This window comes from Mustela lutreola, chromosome 12, assembly GCF_030435805.1.
Source record: "Mustela lutreola isolate mMusLut2 chromosome 12, mMusLut2.pri, whole genome shotgun sequence".
In the NCBI taxonomy this organism is placed as follows: domain Eukaryota; kingdom Metazoa; phylum Chordata; class Mammalia; order Carnivora; family Mustelidae; genus Mustela; species Mustela lutreola.
The window spans coordinates 22199079-22206097 of NC_081301.1; the positions used below are offsets into that span (position 1 = coordinate 22199079).

Consider the following 7019-nt stretch of genomic DNA (forward strand, 5'->3'; position numbering starts at 1 on the left):
TAAATTTAAAGAGAAAATACCAATGACATAAAACTTTTTCAGAATGTCAGTATTTTTAAGGCACCTGGGTGGCTCATTGGGTTAAAGCCTCTGCCTTTGGCTCAGGTCATGATTCCAGGGTCCTGGGATCCAGTTCAGAATCGGGCTCTCTGCTCAGCATGGAGCCTGCTTCCTCCTCTCTCTCTTCCTGTCTCTCTGCCTACTTATTATCTCTGTCTGTCAAATAAATAAATAAAATCTTTAAAAAAAAAAGTTCAGTATTTTTTATGTTACACTGTGTGGACCCAAACAATTTATCCAGATGGAGTTCTCATCTCTCTACTGTTTCTCTAGAGCAGTTCATTTTACTTTATACCTTGCTTAAAAAAAAAAAAAAAAAAAAAAAAAAAAAAAAATTTAAGTTGATTTTGGAGATGCCTTGTATTTTGATCCATCATAAAACATAAAGCAAGAAGAAGCCACTTAATATTCTCAGTACGAAAGATCAGACATTATTGATTTTAGGATGAATATTTTCCTGAACTAAATAGCTAAAATAATATAAATAACTAAAATGTATGAGGTGGGGAAAAGAGAAGATGCTTAACTATGTGCATTTACCATCAGATGTCTGAATTCATGCAGTCAAGTAGTGAGGCTAAGGATAATTTTTCTTATCTCACACGCTTGTCATTGTAAAATGACCTTACCAAGATGAATGGGAAGAAAGCATAGTTCAACTTTCGACTTACTCCTTTAGCAAATTACTATCCTAGGATGTGCTAAGGCTGTATTTCACATCATGAGGTTTGCAGAGCAAACCAAGTGTAGTGCCTATTCTTGAGGGGTATACAGTCTAGCAGGAGTGAGACAAGGAAATCACTTGCTGTGATACAGTGTGAGGCCCGGAGTGGTGTGTGGTGTGTGAGAAGTTCACCTTTGCCTGTAGCTCAGGAGCAGAGAGCATTTGACTGCCTAAGAGGCTCACCTGCCCACGCTTTAGTTCTTGAAGTTTAGCCAAAGAGATGTTTAGGCTAGAAACTAAAGGTCATGGGGAAAGAGTCAGACAAGGTGGGGGAGGAAGAGCATTTGGCCAGGGAAACAGCATGCAAAGGCCTGTTGGTGAATGGTTACTAATTCATTATCAGCAAGGGAGGCGAGGTAAGCTAAGAGGCAAACGGTAAAGGTCTTTGTAAACCATTATTAAGGAGTTTGAACTTTATCATGCAACTTAATTTTAACTTTACAAAGTGAATTCTAGGGGTGCCTGGGTGGCTCAGTGGGTTAAGCCTCTGCCTTCGGCTCAGGTCATGATCTCAGGGTCCTGGGATCAAGCCCTGCATTGGGCTCTCTGCTCAGCAGGGAGCCTGCTTCCCCCTCTCCCTGCCTCTCTGCATACTTGTGATCTCTCTCTCTCTGTCAAATAAATAAATCTTTGAAAAAAAAGTAAATTCTGGCTCACGTGTGGAAAATGGATTCAGGTAGAAAATACCAGAGGATGGAGGTCCATCATACAAGATGATGAATACATTTTATTATAATTAAAAGAAAATCATTGATTCGTTCCAAAAACTAATATAGAATCTAGACCTAGCAGGAGTTTGATGTATATTTAATAGTGACTGTAAGGATGAATAGATCTGTAAACAATTTAACATCCATACTTAGTCTTCCTTAGGAAGAAAACTGTCCTATTCTTACTCTGTCTACAACAATGTCAATATCACTATCCTAATGCCACTTATTTATATTTCTAAATCAATATCACTGACTCGGAGTTGTACACATTGAAAAAGTCAGCTGCCTAATCCTCTACTACCACTGTCAAGAATTGGAAAAGTTTTATTTTTTTAAAAAAGATTAATTTATTTCTTTCAGAGAGAGAGAGAGAGAGAGGGCCCAAGGGGTCCTGGGGTGGAGGGTGGGAGGCAGAGGGAGAGAGAGAATCTCAAGCCGACTCCGTAGTGACCCGTCCCATGACCCAGAAACCATGACCTGAGCCAGAGTCAAGAGTCCATTGCTTAACTGACTGGACCACCTAGGTGCCTCGAAAAAGTCTGATTTTTCTCTAAGAGTATGCTTCCGTTTCATAGAGGAAGAATCTACTTCCTTTGTTGGATGTCTTTTACTGGTGTTACTGCTCTAGTCTATCAGCTTCCCTTGGGGAGTTTATTTTGGCAGTCTAGTCATTTGTTCAGTGTTTATCCATAAAATGGACAAGACTAGATGAAAATTCACCCCGTTTTATAGTTCCAATTAAAAAATGAGACCTGCATCTCCAAAAGGCATATTATTGCACAGATCGTACATACTGCCCATAAAATATTGTTCCCTCAGGTACTAGTTAGCCTTAGGGTCAGAGGGAAAATCAGAAGGGAAATGTCTGATTATAACAAAATATTCGTGTAGTACTGTGTTTCTTGGGTAACAAACATCCTCTTTGTCTGCTGTTTGTTAAGAAACAAGCTAGGAGGAATGGAAATTCTTTTTCCAATTTATTTTCTTTAAGAAACTTTTTGATGGAATAATTTCAAAACTGCCGTGCCTGGGAATAACATTTTTTAAGCATGGCAAAGTATTACAGGAGCAGATGGTGCTGAAGGACTTCTTAAATATGAGAGAAAATTACATCCAAACAAAAGACAGTAAGTCAAGGAGACACTTGAGTTATCTATAGCTATTAATATTTTAATTTGATCATTTGGTATCTGTGATGTTCCTTGGAACTGCTTAAATATATTTCAAATTTGTCTTTTGAATTGCAAGTTAATTGTAATTTGTTGTCAGAAAAATAGAAAGGAAAACAAACTGAGTAAGAGCATTCCTTCAGGAATTTTTAAAGATGCAAAAAATAGTTTTCACATATAGTCATGAAAGGCACATGATATTTCCAAGACCCAGATGGCTTGAGTAGAAATATTAACATTTTCTAAGCCAAAAAGAAAAAAATTAAGTGGATGGAATAGTTTGCCTTTTATGCTTGAATTCATTCAAAGGTATTCCATCATTTTAATCACACGAAAATATATTTGAAAGAGCATTCAAACAATTGCAACTACCTCCAACCCCCACCCTCCTGGGGTAAGTGAATGTTATTCTTCCTATTTGCATATGCAGAAAGTAGCAATTAACAATTCATGGATTAGTGAATATAGGTGATTCTCAGTTTCACAAGGATAAATTATTGCAGGTGATAATTGTGAGAAACATCAGAAGTTAATTCTGTATGGGTGAACGGTGGGAGGGAAGTGGACGATTCAGGAGGTAGGATTGTTGAAGATAATAACTTTGTTTTGGACATGTGGAGTTTGAGATGCCCACAGAAAACTGGATGGTTGATCCAAGTTGTTAATGATTTAACAAGTCGAGAGTTTGGAAAAAGGTCTGGGCTGGAAATGGAACTTTGCATGTCATGAATATCTGAAAGTGGATGAGGCCACTCAAGGATAATGTGTAGAGTATGATAATATGAGGCCAAAACGCGAGTATGCATCAGAAAAGCTTTTAAGTGGTGGGAGGAGAGGGCAGAGGCTAAAAGCCTGTCAAGAGAAAGCAGATGATCACAGGATGAGCAGTTTCTATCACCTACTGACATTAATTGCAAATATTTACCGAGTAAAGTCGAGCATGACGGTCTTTACAGAAATGGTGTTCTTTTCTTCACAACCTTGCAGTGAACACTTTGAAGTGGAATGTTCTAGCTAATTTCATGTTTAGCATGAAACCAAGATGAATGGAAAGGAAAACAAGGTATGCAAGTATAGAGCATAGAATCAGGTTCAGTTTATATTCCAGGGAGCAAGTTCTTGAGGAAAGCCAAAGCTAGAAAGGAAACCAAATGACAATATTGGGAGCTACGCGGTGGAAATGACAGTTCTGGTCAGAATGGCGTATTCAAGAGCTAGCAGCTCCTAGTTTACCTTGTCCAGAGTTCACATGAAAATATTGACAAAAATCAGGAGATGATGACAATCCAAAACAATAAACAGTGAAAATGAATATTAACAAACTGTTAGAACCCAGAAGAAGGGATGCATGGGTGGCTCAGTCAGTTAAGTGTCTGCCTTTGGCTTGGTCATGATCCCAGGGTCCTGGGATCGAGTCCCACGTTGGGCTCCTGGCTCAACAGGGAGCCTGCTTCTCCCTCTGCCTGCTGCTCCCTCTGCTTGTGCTCTCTTTCTCTATCTTACACAAATAAATAAAATCTTTAAAAAAAAAAAAAAGAACTGGGAAGAAATTTTCAGTAATTCCTGGGCCAACAAAGGTTGATTTATTTTAAAAATGAATAGTGCTCTATATAATTTTCACTTTGTGGAACGGAGCTGCTCCTGGCACACAATGGTCTGTGGGATCACTAGTTACTACTGGAAGCCTCAACTTCTTCATTAGTAAACCTTACTTACTAGGATTTCTGTGGATTAAAGGAGCTAATGCAGACTAATTGCTTATCAGAGAGCTTGGTACAAAGGAATTAATAAATAGTCAGTAGTTCTTAAATGGATCTTACCCCAAGTTGCCAAAAATTATTGATTAAAAACAGGAAAGAAGGAGCATTCAAAATAACAAATGTTGACAGTAGAGGCTGACCGCCTGTTGCCAGAATCTGGGAGGAATGTTCTCTAATCACTAGCTTGAGTGAAACCCCATTTACGAAACAAGTGGGTTTTTTTCTGCTTCTTCACCTTGTGAAACAAAACTATTTATTACCATCATCACCAATGAATAGAACTTCCTCTATGCCAAGTACTGTGTGATGTGTGTGTTCACTTGGGCTCTAAGCATCCCCGTCCATCAGCCCTGGTCAGGGCATCTGGAATCTATGGAATCATATGCAAATTACGAATTTTTCTGGAGAGAGGATCTATAGCTTTCGTAAGCTTCTCAAACTGTTGTGTGCCTTCCTCCTGCCCGCATAGACTAAGAAAAAGTGTCAGTAGAACCTTCTCATTTTACTGAGAGCCCAAATGGGCTGTCACCCCATCAGGTCTTGTTTACTTGTATTGATCACCCAGAGCCTCTATACCCTCAATCATGAGCTTTCAGACTGGTGAGAATGATCCTAATTTTGCAAGGGAGAAATATACATATTATTGATTTTATTTTTACTAAAATCTGCCTAATGTCTTATTCCTGTTTTTTTTTGTTTTGTTTTATTTTGTTTTTAAAGATTTTATTTATTTATTTGACAGAGAGAGATCACAAGTAGGCAGAGAGGCAGGCAGAGAGAGGAAGGGAAGCAGGCCCCCTGCTGAGCAGAGAGCCCGATGCGGGACTTGATCCTATGACCCCGAGATCATGACTTGAGCTGAAGGTAGCGGCTTAACCCACTGAGCCACCCAGGTGCCCCATTATTCCTGTTTTGAAAGATGGTTTTATCACAATCTTTATCATTTTCTAAGAGATCTCTTGCCATTTTTATATTGGCCACTTCCTCTAAAATCTAGAATCTTAAGTCTAAAAGGTTCAGTTATCACACTACAATGCCATTCTATTTGGTTATTTGCTTATTTTCTCAGAATTTGGAAGTCACACATTCACATGTTTCCAAAAAAGCCAGCAGTTCCTTAAACTGAAGCCATTGCTTTAAAATGTGTATGAGAAGGTCACAAAAGGAACCAAATGTTCTCTCTCCACCCTATTATGAGACCTTCACTATCCAAAAAATAGAAAGCACTTAACGAAATTCAGGGATTGATTTGTCATTTACGTAAAACTGGATAAACACTTGCAGAGTAGGAGTGTAAAAACTGTTGAGCCTGCTAACTTCAAGCCTAGAAAATAAAAAATATGAGAGCTGAAACTGAATTATAAAATTGTAATATTAGAACTCTTTTGTGAAAATGGCCTCCAAATAATTACTTATTCAAAAGTCTGGTGGTTCCAATTTTTACTCTATACGCACTTTTCAGGCACTGATTTTTAAAAACTACCACAAGGCTTACATTTTTAAAAAAGATTTATTTATGTATTTGAGAGAGAGGGAGAGAGAGAAAGAGTGGCGGAGGGAGAGAATGGTGAGGCAGAGTCCCCATGGAGCCTGACTCCGGGCTCGAGCCCACCCCCTATGAGATCATCTGAGTTGAAACCAAGAGTTGGACACTTAGCCAATTGAGCTACCCAGGAGCCCAAGTACAGAATGTATTCTTATGTAACTAGGGCGCTTCCCCAACTTATAAATGCCAGTTTTCCACTGGACCCCCAAAAGATGTCTATCTTTGGCCACTCCGTGAGAGGCCATGAAACTTTGATTTGTGCTCTGAAGAATCCTGGAAAATATAAATCTGTATCTGCCTTTGCTCCAATTTGCAACCCAGTGCTCGGTCTTTGGGACAAAAAATCCTTTAGTAGATATTTAGGGACAGGTCAAAATAAATGGAAGACTTATGATGCTACCCAGCTTGTAAGGTCCTACCCAGGTGCTCAGCTAGACATAATAATTGATGAAGGAAAAGATAACCAGTTCCTTCCAGATGGACAGTCACTACTTGGTAACTTCATAGCTGCCTGCACAGAAAAGAAAGTCCCTGTTGTTTTTAGGTTTAAGAGGGTTATGATGATAGCTACAGCTTCACTGAAACCTTTATTCCTGATCACATCAGAGATCATGCAAAATACCCAAATGCATGAAGAACTTAAGAGAATTTCTTCAGGACTACAAAAAAAAAAAAAAATGTAATAAACAGAATTGCAGGGAAAAGGGATTTTATTTAAACTGTTGGATTTCATAGTGCTACAAATTCATCATCCATAGTTGAATCACTTTCTGAATAAACATATAAAACCTGAAAAAAGTAATTTTGAATTTCTCATTCTATGACTTTAAGCATTTTTTCATAATTTTCAAAGGTCATGAAATTTTTCTCATATATCTATGTGATGATATTGAAATTACAGTTAAAAATTTGCTTCAAAATGGTGTTTTGGTACTAAAATTTTTTTTTCTCACTATTTCACAAAATCGTATTTATTTCATGAATGTCCTGCTCTAATAGTTAATTTCCTGTACACTAATCTTTTGCTGTATAAAGTATGGTCTGTGG

General features: G+C 38.2%; 1 pseudogene; it reads left to right on the forward strand.

Moving 5' to 3' along the window:
• LOC131812105 (S-formylglutathione hydrolase-like) overlaps positions 1–6606 on the forward strand; it is a 32053-nt pseudogene extending 25447 nt beyond the window's left edge.
• Positions 6607–7019: the final 413 nt, after the last annotated feature.